This window comes from Phyllostomus discolor, chromosome 11, assembly GCF_004126475.2.
Source record: "Phyllostomus discolor isolate MPI-MPIP mPhyDis1 chromosome 11, mPhyDis1.pri.v3, whole genome shotgun sequence".
Lineage (NCBI taxonomy): Eukaryota > Metazoa > Chordata > Mammalia > Chiroptera > Phyllostomidae > Phyllostomus > Phyllostomus discolor.
The window spans coordinates 22,776,849-22,790,552 of NC_040913.2; the positions used below are offsets into that span (position 1 = coordinate 22,776,849).

Here is a 13,704-nt window from a genome sequence, read left to right on the forward strand (position 1 = left end):
TGGCGGCTGAGCCGCGGGGACAGTTCGGGCTCCCGGGCCCCTCCCTGCACGCCCCCACCTGGAGGGGGCGGAGTGGGGGGCGACCGGGCTCCGCTCTTTATTTGTCTCCGAATTCTCTTCCTAACGCTCCTTTGCACGCAGTGACACAAAAGAGGGGACTTTCTCGCGGCTCAGTGCGAGTCCCCGCACCCGGCGAGTTGAAACCCGGGGTTTCCTCCCGCTGCGAGGCCCCGCTGGTCCCCCTGGGCCGGCGGCTCCCAAAGCTCAGTGGCCATGTGTAGGTTATTTTGGGTGCCGCAGCAAGGTGGTGCAGGTGAAAGGGGAGCGCGGTGGAGGCCGAAGGCTGGGGGCGGGGGCAAGGGTGGGGCGGGGTGGGGCGGGGTGGAGGCTCCGCGGACCCACCCCCCAGCCCGGCGGCCGGGGCAGCCGAGCGAGGGCCGGGCAGTGGGTGTTGCCTTCTACCTCTGCGAGCTGGGAGGGGTTAGTTTCCCACAGGGGATTTCAACCATCACACTCAAAGCCCGCCTCCTAATCCTCGGGCGGAGCGGCTCGGGGGCCCCATTTTATGGCAATAAAGCGACTTAGCGCCTGCTGAGCGAGCCCCTCCCCGCCGCCGCCCCCGCCCTCGGCCCCACCCCAGGGCTCGCCCGCAGCGGCGGGGCTTTGTTTCTGGGGAGGAGGACCTGGAGCTCTTTTGTTTGGGGGTTTGGTGTTTTCACCCCCCCCTCCTCACCCCGCCCCACAACCCCCCCCACCCGCGCCTCTCCGGTTTCCTGAGCTGCGGGCTGCAAGGGAGGAGAAGCGGCGTCTTGCAACCCCCTCGGCTGGGCCCCGGGGTAATTCGATGCGGGCCTGGCGAGGCTCCCCACGCTAGACCGGGGCTCGCGTCTCGGCAGCCTCCACCCACCGGCCCACCCTACATTTAGCGCATCATGTGATCCGGGTAAGTCATTTGCAAGTACAACAGTTCCCTGGGTTGCCCCCCATTCATTTCCTGAGAACTGCAGAGAGCAGCTGAGAGGCTCTGCCTGTGCGTGTGCGAGTGTGCGTGTGAGTGTGCGCGGGTGACGCCGTGTGTGTGCGAGAGTGAGTGTGTGTGTGCGCGCCCGCGCGCGTGTGTGTGTGTGTGTGAGAGAGAGAAAGGGAGAGAGGGGGACTCTGTGTGAGGGAAAGAAAACAATTTCTCCTGCTCTGCAGCTTCTGTTCAGGTCTGTGCCGATTCCGTTTCTTATCAAAATAAACAACCCCCTCCTCCTCTTTTTTTTTTTTTGCCATCCCAAATCAGACCGTATTCTCTTAACATGTTTTATTTTCCTTCTGTCATCTGCTCAAGTTAAATCATTTTGGTTGGTCTGTGTTCTTAAAGGGGGAAAGTGTTGGGAAGCGGGAGGGGGCCCAGGGAGGGCGATGCTATTGCAAAGCAAGTAGCGCCCGTTGGATCCGGAGAGAAGAAAGAAGGACCCCCTCACTAATATATTTTTTTTTTCTAAAAGAACTTATAAAGTAACGTGAATTAAGCAAATGTTTTTCTATCCCTAGTGGAATTGTTGGTTGCAGTGTTTGCCTGACAGTTGCCAAGGATGAGAAATAAAACACCAGGGCTGAATTGGGGAGGGGGGAGGCTCGTGGAAGTACTGGTAGTTTGTCCCCAAGAACAGAGCGAGTTCGGTGGATAGCTGCGGCACCGGGGCCGTGTGGGCTGTGGGTGTGCGCTGGGGAGAGTGGAGGGGAAGGGGTTAAGGCGGAGATGACACTGCTGGCATGAATAGTGGTCCTGGTGCTACATTCATTATTGTCTCTGGTCGTAATGATCTGTAACTGTCACTTGCTACAGTGTCTCGTCCGTGGAAGTAGCCAGGGGCTGCCCCGTGGCTGTTATTTTCAATTATGGGGGACCCGGCCGGAGTTGACAAGGGGCAACTTTGCACGTCCACCCTGGCCCGGAAGCCCGCCTAGCCGGCCTAGGAGCCACTTCTTGCCTTAGTAGCTCGCTCCGAGGACTCGGACTTGACCTCAGCGACATTAGTTGGTGTTCTTGTTAGATGCTCCCCTACAGGGAGAAGCAATCCTGTTTTTGTTGGTTAGAGAACCGCCTGTTAGAACTTTGAAAACTTTTATCTTTGGGGAAAAGGGTGGGGTGCACTCAACAGTTCTGTTTCGACGAGTATTTGAGGCAAATGCTTGGGAAAAAGTACCAATTCCTTTGTTACATGCCCTGCAGCTTCCCAGCCCCCTTCACCCTGCGTTTCGAGTTTTGCATACTTTAATAGTAATAGCCTTAATTCAGTTGATGAAAGCTGACTGTGTCGAGTTAAAGGGTATTAGTACGACGGAATGTGTAATCTGGATAAACAGTTTGTGTGGTTAATATTGTCAGCTCTCTAATTTAACTGTACAGATGGTTTAAGTATGGTTCTATATGGATTGTTTTAAGCAATTCCACTGGCTAATAGAATTCTCCGCGGAGCACTCGGATGTTTTATTTTAAATCAGCTTTAGTATTCTCTGTTCCCCTGTAACACCAGGGAGATGAGCAGCTCTATTTACATTTAGTGCATGTGCATCTAGTGGCTTCGGTAGACATCTGCCAATCAAACACACGTCATTCTGCAAATCCACCTAGTCGCCTCCATGCCCTTTTCTTACTGGAGGATAGAGTTGTTTAGATGAGTAAATGCTTTGAAATAAATTTGGTGGCTTTTTACAGGCAGCGGCTTGTGATGAGGATAGGAGTGGTCACTTTGGAGAGTGGGTGTATACCATCTTCTAAGAAATGCTCTTTGGAATTGGCATTTAATAAAAACAGTAACGCCCCCCCGCCCCCCCCCCCAAATATTTTTTTTTTTTGCAAACCTCATTCACATGTTGTTTACATTTTGAAAAAAATCACATAGGAATTGGTTGTGATAAAGGGGTGTCCTTTTAGGCTAGAAAATGTTTCACTGTAGAAGCTGAGTGGAAATGGGATGTTGAAGGGCAAACATTTCGGTTGCATAAGTTATTCTTTATCACTGCAGCCTGCTGAGTCTGGAGACTACTAGGAGTGTATTAAAAGCTGCTTTGAGTTGGGGAGCGAGCAATGTGAGGATATAAGAATTGGCAGAAATTTGTAATGTATTTAGGAAAGAGGTTTATCATTCTACCTTCTGATTCCTAACAATTATGAAATGTACTTAAGCTGGTAAAATTTGGAATGTTTTCACATAAAATTTTCATAACTCGTGAACTAAAACTGTGTAACTTATATAGCTGTGCCTGGTAAACAAAACATTCTTGAGGAGTTTCTGTTTATTTGTGAAATGCTTCAGTTATTTATTAATGCATATTTAAAGGACCCTTCGGTCAGTTAAACTTTACTTTGGAATGCTTTGTATTGCTAGTTATTGAATGAAACTTTTTGTGCTAATGAGCTCTTAATATTTTTTTTTTCTCCACCAAGCCCTTTTCAACACTGATTGTCATTTGGGAGAAAACTGGTCCTGGGATAGCACTTGAGACCTTGACCTTAGCAACTCTTGGCTGGTGGTTGTTTACTACAGCTGCAGCCTGTGTGTGCACAGAAAGGGAAGGGACTGCAAACCCTGGTGTGCGCACTCTCCCCCAGCTGAGGGAAAGACAAATAAGGATGCTTGGTGGTCATGTAACAGTGACAGTGTTGTGGTCATTTAAAAATATATACAGTATGTTCCTTAGGGATTACGTGCCCACCTCTTGTGAAGGGTAAACGTGGACTTGAATGGACTCAGAGTGAGTTTTAGACATATCAAGAAGCAGCTTAATGAAATAATTTGCTCTTAGATATAGGTTTTTTAAATTTATTTTTAAAAATCTCTTCAAAGACTTATAATATGTCTCTAAGCTTAGGCCTCCAGCTCTATAACTGAGGGCACTTGGAACTCAAGCTGGTGTTGGTTAATCTAGTATTGAGTAACCTTATCAGTGAGGTGATGTTGTTAAATAGTTGAATATATAAAGGTCCTGGACATTTTCATGACTGGACAAAATGCAGAGTGTGAAATTTCATATTTATGCAAATTAACATTAGAATAATCACATTAAAATGAGGGTGTCAAATGATTTTCTTTATATTGTGAAATAATCCTAGAGTGTCACATGCATAAATCTTGATGTAGTTGATTTATGTGTTAATACAAAGTAGTTCATTCTACAAAACTAGAAATGGCACGAACTTACTTGAGAAGTTTTTTTTTTTTTTTAGATAAGTTTCCCAAATTGTGCTTCCATACTGATTAATGAATCAGAGCTAAAAATCCCCAAATAGTTTCATTCAGAGTGGACACCATGGTTATCTTTTTCTTTTAGAAAACAGCTTTCATTTTTGTAAACAATTCCTAAAATAGGAATTGTTCAGTAGCTTATCTCAATCACTTACATTTTGATAGTAGAGTGGAAATATCTACATCTTGCCCAGCATGCGTTTATTTTCCATTTTAAAATTCTTATTTATTTGTTTTCAGCCTACCAGTTATGTAGTTTTCAGTCTTAAATATGTACAAAATGTTAGGGTAAAAATATTAAAATTAAATACTGGCAACACCCTGTAACCACAGCCTGAACTCATCCACCACAACTGCCCCTCCCAGAATCAAAATGCATGTAAACAGATGGACCTTGCCCTGTGCCCAGAAGGTCAACGGCCGTAGGTTCTGTGAGACCTGCTTGGTGGTTTGTAGGTCCCAGGCCTGGCGGAGGACTGTCTGACTTCAGCTGGCCAGAATTCATTTCCAGGGCCCAGACCGGCCACACCCCATCTGATGTCAGCTTTTGAGTTCTGTGGTGGAGAACACATGCTGTGGATTAAATGGTTACTTTCTCTATATATTCTCGGTAATTATGTTACAAAAGGATTTTTCGGTTTTGGGTGTTTATTGTCATAAAAGTGGCTACTTGAGTAGTCATATTGTTCCATAAAAATTTGTTTTGGTCTGGCAGTAGATTACAGGATATTCACTCAGAAGAATTCAGCCTTGGTGTGGTCTTTCTTTCCCCACTTCCCCCCTCCCTCACTCAAAGTCATACTTTTTTTGTTGTTATTGTTAATGTCATGGTATATATTTTAAAATGTTTTTAGTATAATAACTGGACTGGTCCAAACAGTATTGCTATTTAGGTACAAGCGGACCAGCAGAAAGCCCCTGTTATTTGCTGTATTGCTGAGGGGAAGACGAGGGGGGAAATGGGAGAGCTTTGGGATAGTCTTCCTACCTCCATAAGGGGCTGTGGAAGCCGCCACTACCAACTAGTTGCTGGCCTAGACACCCAGGAATTGTGCTTTGAGTTCTACATTCACCATGCTTATAGGCATACCATGCTTATAGGCACCCCCCATACCTGGGGGGGTATGTTTTAAGACCCCCGTGGATGCCTGAAAGGTAGATTGTATGGAACAGCAGGTGTACTGTTCTCTCCTATCTGTACGTATCTTTTCACTTAAATGGAAGCACTTTATTGCTTCCCTTTGGCATATCCAAATTACTATCATCACTGCTCTTGCACTTTGGGGCCATTATTAAAAACGAGGGTGACTTGAACACAAGCACTGGCACACCCCAACAGTCCATCTGGTGACCTAGAAGGATACTAAGCGAGGAGGGGCAGGGAGCACATGCACTGTGGACAAGGGGCTGGGTCACATCCTGGGTGGGACTGCATTGGGAGTTGAGATTTCATCATGCTATTCAGAACAGCACACAATTTGAAACATTAATTATTTCTGGAATGTTCGTGTAATGATTTTTAACTGAGGGTACTGCAACCTCGAAAAGCAAAACCATAGGTAAGGGGGGCCCCTGTATATGGCTTTTCAAAATAATTTCTGGCATAGTGTGTATGTATATGCTATGTATACATATATTCACCATTTTATATATGTGTATGTGTGCATATATAATATTTATGAATGTATTTTTATATTCCTTATCTGTATTTGTACGTACCCCCATACCATATATATTATGGCTAAGAATTACAGTAAAAAGTGCCCCCCCCACTTATTTACATAAAAAATGAGGGAAACTGTTTTTTTCAAATTCTATTTTTACTAATACTACTATTGCTTTTCTTTAGATTAACAAGCAAACTCATTACAAAACATGGAAACAACACTGCCCCCCCCCCAAAAAAAAACCAAACCAATAAACCTAATGGCAACAAGATGGGGTATTGTAAAAAAAATGAAAAAAATGAAATAAACCACTTTAAGAAAACCTTATTTATTTCACAGTTAGATTTCTGTGAAGATTATATGTCCTGGAATCAAGACTGATTTAAGTGGCAGAAATGTCAGTTTGAATTGTGACTCTCTTGCTTACTAACTCTGGGTGACCTTGGTTAAATTTCTTAAACTTTCTGAGTCTGTGAAATGGGAAGAATAATACATTTGGCAGTGGTGGAGGCAAAATGAAATCATGCATGTAAAAACATAAAGTACTGGTATGACAACTGATTTGACAGGAAAACCACTCCCTCCCCACTCCCGCCCTCCTCCCTTCCCCTCCCCCCCTCTTCCCTATCTCCTGCCCCCTGCCCTAAAAGACTTGAACTTTCCAGCCTCTCAAAGTGAGCTTATAAATTACACTTATGGAGAAGGAATTTCCGAGTGTGGGTAGAAAACTTCTGGCAGTCAAAGGTCATGAATTCCATTCCTGTCTAACCAGAGATTTGCTCCATGACCTTGAGAAGGTCACTCTTAAACGTTTCTATGTAGCTGGTATAAAAGTTGCTATTAACATTATGTAAAGCAGGTGAAGTAGCTGAGCTTTTTAAGAGAAAAGAAATGGATGCAATTGCAGTTCCCATGATCAGTTACAGAAAATTGAAAATAAAGATCAACAATGATTACTTGGAGATTATAAACCTCTGGGCTTCTTCTTTAATGAGTCAACTCAGACTTCTATCAACAGGTCATTAAAAATGCTCTTAATTGTTTTTTATAGAATCGTTAAATTTGTGCTGTTGTATTATAATTTAGCACAGGCTATTGAACTGCAAATGCCTAGTTAAGCCAAGATTCTGTTGATTAAGCTATGCCTGATTTATGTCTTAGTGTCTCTTGGTCAGACTTGGGCAGTGCTGTGACTTAACATATATGCCATAAAGGAAAGTGGATGATGGAGGTTTTAAATGGGTATTTGAGAAATTGTTAAACACATTTTATTTATATGCATAGTTTTCTGCCATGTACATTTGTCAATGTTCTCTAAAATTTGAGAAAATTAAGAACAATATTAATTTACATAATTTCTCCCTAGCTACATTTTCTGCAGTTAAGAAACAAAAAGTATTTTTTCAGACTTTGCCTAAACACTCTTTTCTTACAAGAGCAAAGAACAAACTAGCTCATCAATATAACTCACTTCAGATTGTTGACGTGTCACTCAGGTACTTTGCCTGACTCCTGTTTGTGTTATAACAATCACTGTTAAACATCACTTTTTGTGTGACTCTTTATATGTCATCCCTTGCTTAAAGAATATTCTGATTTCCAGTCTGTATTCTTTGGCCCCATAGCACAATTTCTGATGTCAACTGCTTTTTGATTTGCCTTGTCCCCTCCAAATAATAGGCCCCATGAGAGCAGGAAATGAATCTTCTTCATAGTTATTTTACTGGCTTCCAGCATGGTGCTTAATATAGTGACTGATTACATAGTGCTAAAATCCTTACTGAAAGAACAAGTTGAGGAATGTAGTCCATATGATAACCCTTCAGTAGCTGAATGCCAATATCCTGGTCATTTCCTATTGAAGTCTTTTTATCTCTAGCTACCATAAATATATCCAAGCCTATTAGCCATTCCACCATTCACTACATTTTTTTTGAAATTTGTTTTCTTCTTGCACAGTGAAACCTTGCAGTAGAATCAAGGCTGGATTTGAAACCTCTAACCAGTTGTTAGCTAATTGAGCAAGTTACTTCTCCAAGTCTTAGTTTACTCGTTGGTAAATAAAAACAAAAAGAACAAATAATGCCAACATTGCAGAGTTTTTTGAGGATTCAAATTATGGTAGTGTTTGGAAGGCATCTGGTGTATAGAACCTTGTACATACTTAGTGCTTGACGATAATAGTCTGCTCCGATATATTGATGTCTCTTTTAAAAGCAGACATTCAGAATGAATAGTAGCATAACATGAAATAGCCACTCTTTTTTTTTAAGATTTTATTTATTTATTTTTAGAGAGAGGGGAAAGAGAGGGAGAGAACCATCAATGTGTGGTTGCCTCTCACGCACCCTCTACGGGGGACTGGCCCACAACCCAGGCATGTGCCCTGAATGGGAATTGAACTGGCGACCCTTTGGTTCGCAGGCCAGCGCTCAATCCACTGAGCCACAACAGCGAGGGCAAAATAGCTACCCTTTATTGTACAGCTACTGTAATACAGAGGTTAGGCATTGTGTTTTTCATATGTTAGGTTATTTTTTAAATTTTATTTTTATTTTTGATTTTAGAGAGAGAGGAAGGGAGAGAGAAGGAGAGGAAGAGAAACAGCAATGTGAGAGAGAAACATTGATTGATTGCCTCTTGCAGGCACCAGAAACAGGGCCCAGGCATGTGCCCTGACCAGGAATCAATCAGCAACCTTTTGGTTTGCAGGAATTTGCCCAGGCCAACCAACCGAGCCACACAGGCCGGGCACATGTTAGCATTTTTATATGTACTCTTTAGTAAACGGGTATGTGTAGTTGACTTTCAAATAATTGGGACTGTGAATATAATATGTTGGTGCCCCAGAGTACCTTTTACATACAAATTTTGGCTTATGAACATCAGTTTATGAATGCATTTTGTAGGCTCTTGGGTGATGATGCTTCTGCCAAGTGACATTCTCACGCCACCACCCCCTTGTGACTTTGCCACGTTTGAAAAAATACTTGAAAATTTTACTTTTTGTCTTTCATTAACAAAATGAATAGGGAACGGGGGGAAATGGAAATACTGCTGCTTTTAGTTATGAGAAGCAGGGTGTATTAACTACCCTGATACATAGTTGAGACAAATCATCAGCTGTGCTGGAAAGTGAGTCTTTACTGAAAATATTTAATGGAGTTCTGCTGATAAATTTTGAAAAATAATATTGCAGAACACAAAATGCTATACATCTATTTTCAGTGACAGTATTTAATAGATTGTGTGTAATTACAAATTTTATACTTTATCTTTTGTCTCTGGGAATGGGTCTTTTAAAACTGTGTCTGGTCCCTTGACTTACACACATTTGAGTTTGCACAAGTTTTCAGAAGTGCGTCGTATACATACATAAAAGGAGGTTCCTCCCTCGGCTGGCATGGCTCAGTTGGTTTGAACATTGTCCCATAATTGAAAGATTGCAGGTTCAGTTCCCTGTCAGGGTGCATTCCTTAGGCTGCAGGTTCCGTCCCTAGTTTGGATGTGCACCATCCCTGTTTCGGGCATGTGTAGGAGGCAACCAGTTGATGTTTCTCTCCCACCTGAAAATTCCCCTTTCTCCCATCCTCTCTCCCATCTTCTCTCCCTTACTCTCTCTCTAACAAGCAATGAAAACATGAAGAGTTTCCCTTCTTTATTAAAGAATACTTATTAAGTACATGCATATGATATTTTGGTAACTATTCTATAGATGTAGAAAGTGATTTTCACCTAAATAATGCCATCATGGTCAATAGCCAGTTAGCTTCAAAGCAGAGATGTGAACACTGGGAAAAAACCTTTGAACTTCTCTTGTATTGCTCTTACTTCCTCCACGGTTAAGTAGATTTTCCAGTTAGTCTTATTATAGAGCGAGAGTTGAGAGTATACGCAAATAAATATCACATTGAGTGCATTATTTTATCGTAGGTTATACTGACATAGTGCATTTACTAGAGTACATTGACTAGAATGTTTACTTCTGTACAGAAGCCAGTTCTGTGTTTGCCAATGTATCTATTGGGTTGACCAGAAAGTTCATTTGTTTTTCCATAAGATGGCTCCAGTCACGCTTAGTTGTCTTTAACGTCCTTTAAACCAATTTTGTTAGATTGTATTGTGACAGTTGTTATATCAGTGTGCACTAAAAAACCTTATTGAAATCAGTGAATTTTTGTGTAGCCATTTTAATATTAAAGATGGAAGAAAATATGCAACATTTTCAGCATATTGTGCTTTATTATTTCAAGAAAGGTAAAAATGTAATCGAAACACATAAATATTTGTGCAGTGTATGGGAAAGGTGCTGTGACTGATTGAACATGTCATAGTGGTTTGCAAAGTTTGGGTTTTGACATTTCTTGCTGGACATTGCTCCATGGTTGGGTAGACCAGTCGAGGCTCATAGTGAGCAAACTGAGACATTGAGAACAATTAACGTCATACCACGCAGAAGAGAGCCAAGATATGCAAAATAGCCAAATCAATAAAGCTATTGGTGAAAATGAAAAATGTAACTTTTATTTTAACAGAAAAATCATACAGAATTTTTTACAACCCAATACTAAAGCACATTATGAGACCTTATTAAAAAAAATTTAATAGGCAACTTCTACAGGATGTTCCATAGTGGTAATAGACCAGTAAATTCTGGCCAGTGTGCATTTTGCTATTTGATAAAGCTATTAAGTCAGAGGCATAATAAAAGTAATAAAAAAATCTTATCTTTATAAAAATGCCTACTTATCCATTTGAACTATAGCTTCTGCCATGTATCTGGAATCCAAAATGGGTAGGACATCATCATTAATGAGCTGAAAATCAAGTAGGGGAGACAAGACTTATATAGATAACTGAAATACAGAGTAATTTGTGATAAATGGACCAAGCATTGTAAGTTCCTTTAAACGGAGTGTGTGGGGAAGATGCTGTGTCTGTCTGAGAGACCACGATTTCAAGGACTGGCAAAACTCCTTCACGGCCACAGTTTACTTTTTATAGACAAGCAAAGCAAACCTGCAAGTGGAAGAAAGCAGATTACAAAGGTATTCTGGCAACTGTGGTGATTTCACACCTCCTATTCTGTTATCTTTTAGAGCTGATGACTTTCCGGTGTTTTGGTTAAACTTCTGTCATTTGCCATATCATGAAAAAATGTTCTTTTCCAAAAATAAATCCTAGGATATACTTGGCCAGTAGAGCATGCAGTATTATAATGAGTTTAGGGAAGGTTTATTTGGGTAAAACAAAAATAATAATGAATAATTAATAAAATTTTAAAAATATTTTTTTGCCCTGGTTGGTGTTGTGCAGTGGATTGAGTGTGGAACCTGCAAAACAAAGGGTCGCTGTTTTGATTCCATGCCTAGGTTGTGGGCCAGGTCCCCAGTAGGGGGCGTGTGAGAGGCAAGTACACATTGATGTTTCTCTCCCTCTTTTTCTCCCTCCCTTCCCCCCTCTAAGAATAAATAAATAAAATTTTTAAGAAAAATGAAATATACTTTATATGGTATTATCTAATGAATTTTTTATATTGCTGAAGAGATTTGAGGTATAACATTATTTATAAATGATGCAAATTTTAGCCTAGATCAAAAATCTTCAAATATAGGAATAAGAATTTTTTTTTTACAGAAGAACCATGGAGGGAAAAACTTAAAAATCAATCAGTTTTATAGGAGGTCAGAGTCAGTTGTAGTTTATCAGAGGTGTTGCTCGAAGGGATATTTATTTTTGTTCATTGCTTTTTTATTGTATTTTATTCCTGTTACCATTTGTTCCTCTTATACCTAACCCTTCCCACAGTCACCATCCTGTTGTCCATGTCCATGAGTCCTTTTTCCTTTTTGCTCAACCCGACCCCTTCACCCTCTCCACCCCGTAACCCCTCCACCTGCCCTCAGCTGTCATCCTGCTCTCCATTTTTGAGTCTGTCTCTGTTTTGCTGTTAGTTCAGTTTGTTCATTAGATCCCACATATGAGTGAGATCATTTGGTATTTGTCTTTCTTTGACTGACTTGTCTCACTTAGCATAATGTTCTCCAGGTCCATCCATGCTGTCACAAATGGTAAAATTTTCTTCTTTTTTTTATGACTGAGTAGTATTCCATTGTGTGTTCCATATTCCATTGTGTACCATAGTTGTTTTATCCACTCATCCAAGGGTGGCCACTTGGGCTGCTTCCATATCTTGGTGATATTAGAAAGAAATTACACATAAAGTTGGTTAGGTATTTATAGAGTAAAATTCTCTGGAATGTTCATCAACTTTTCTACTTTAGGTATAAATACAGGACACTTAAACAAAATATTTTATTTTGAGAGAGTATATAATGAGAAAGAAAAGAACTCTTAATGAGTCTATAAAGAACATTAATGCAATTATTGTATACTGAGCCCTCTGTTGGGTGTATTGAGACTATACCAGGGCTTGAGGCTGAAGGAGTTGTTTTATTTGTAAATAGCATGGTAATTAAGACAGTTTAGGATACTTGAGAAGCGTGGGCTTGTAAAAGATTGCTTAGTGCCTGGTGGTTTACAGAGTGGTGTTAGTTTCATCTCGATAATCCTGTAAGGTGGAGTGCACATCTTGCCGTTTTATTAATGAGGAAATTAAAGTCACATGAAGGTAAAATAACTAGAGGTGGCTGAGTCAAAGCTAGAGCCTTGATTTCCAACACCAGTAAAATATTTTTTTTTCATTTCATTCTGCTGCTCTCTTTCTAACTTCTACTTAGCCTTAATAAGCCAAAATTTTCAAAGCCCACATTGCATGAGAGAGGGGCCACCATCTAGTGTCTAGCTTACACGAGATAGATGTTCAGTGAATATTATAGAGTGAATTCTTATCCCCTTCCAGAATGCACTTTAAAAGGACATTTAAAAAAAATCCTCATTTTTATCAGCCCAGAGATATCAAGTTGGTCAATCCTGGAACAGACTGGGCAATTAGGGGCATCCATAATTCTTTGAGGAAAAAATGGGAGATGATTTATCTCTTACCATGTACCTGGACTTGTGCTGACAATACACAGGTGAGTCACCTGCAGATCACAGAAAAAGTGGCGTGGCTAAGTCCCAAGGAAGGGTATTCTGGATTAGTGTATTTTCTCCATTTAGATCTTTAATGTACCTAAAAATTATACCCTAAATATATTTTTTAAGATTGTATTTATTTATTTTTAGAGAGGGAAGGGAGAGAGAAAGAGAGAGAGAGAGAAACATCGATGTGCGGTTGCTGGGGGTCATGGCCTGCAACCCAGGCATGTACCCTGACTGGGAATCGAACCTGCGACACTTTGGCTCACAGCCCGCACTCAATCCACTGAGCTACGCCAGCCAGGGCAATATTTTTGAATTTATGTCTCTTTTAAGTACTTTTTTCTTACCAGAAAAACTTTTTCCATGTAAGCATGTTTTTATAGTTTCTTCCTCTTTCAAAAAAATGTGCATTGCACATTTATTGTATTTAGAGTGTGTATGATACATTTTAGAGGCATTAACTCTTCTAATGTTTACAACCAGCCCAAAGCTAGGAATTTATAGTGTTTATTTGTGATATTTGATTTCTTTTGAAGCTCTCAACTACAAGAGTGCTTCTACTTACGGTATTTAAATGTGACTTTATTACTTTTATGTCTCAGTTTTTTGAATGAACAATTTACAATCTGTAGGAAATAACTTTCTTTTCTGTAAACGCACTGGGTGGAATTTGCAAATATAGCTCTCTGATGAAAATAGGTGTACATGTGTGCAGACTTTAAACTTTATTATTTAGGAAACTCATTTTTCTTTCT

At 40.8% G+C, this 13,704-nt stretch overlaps 1 protein-coding gene across 3 annotated transcripts in view; it reads left to right on the top strand.

Annotated features, from left to right (window-relative positions):
* The first annotated feature begins 493 nt into the window (after nucleotides 1–493).
* KLF12 (Kruppel like factor 12) overlaps nucleotides 494–13,704 on the top strand; it is a 424,035-nt gene continuing 410,824 nt past the window's right edge. Inside the window, exon 1 of one of the 3 annotated variants that reach the window (XM_036011296.1) lies at nucleotides 494–943. The gene's annotated coding sequence lies outside the window, so the exon portion shown is untranslated. The other 2 variants (XM_036011294.1, XM_036011295.1) reach the window with 2 other exon arrangements.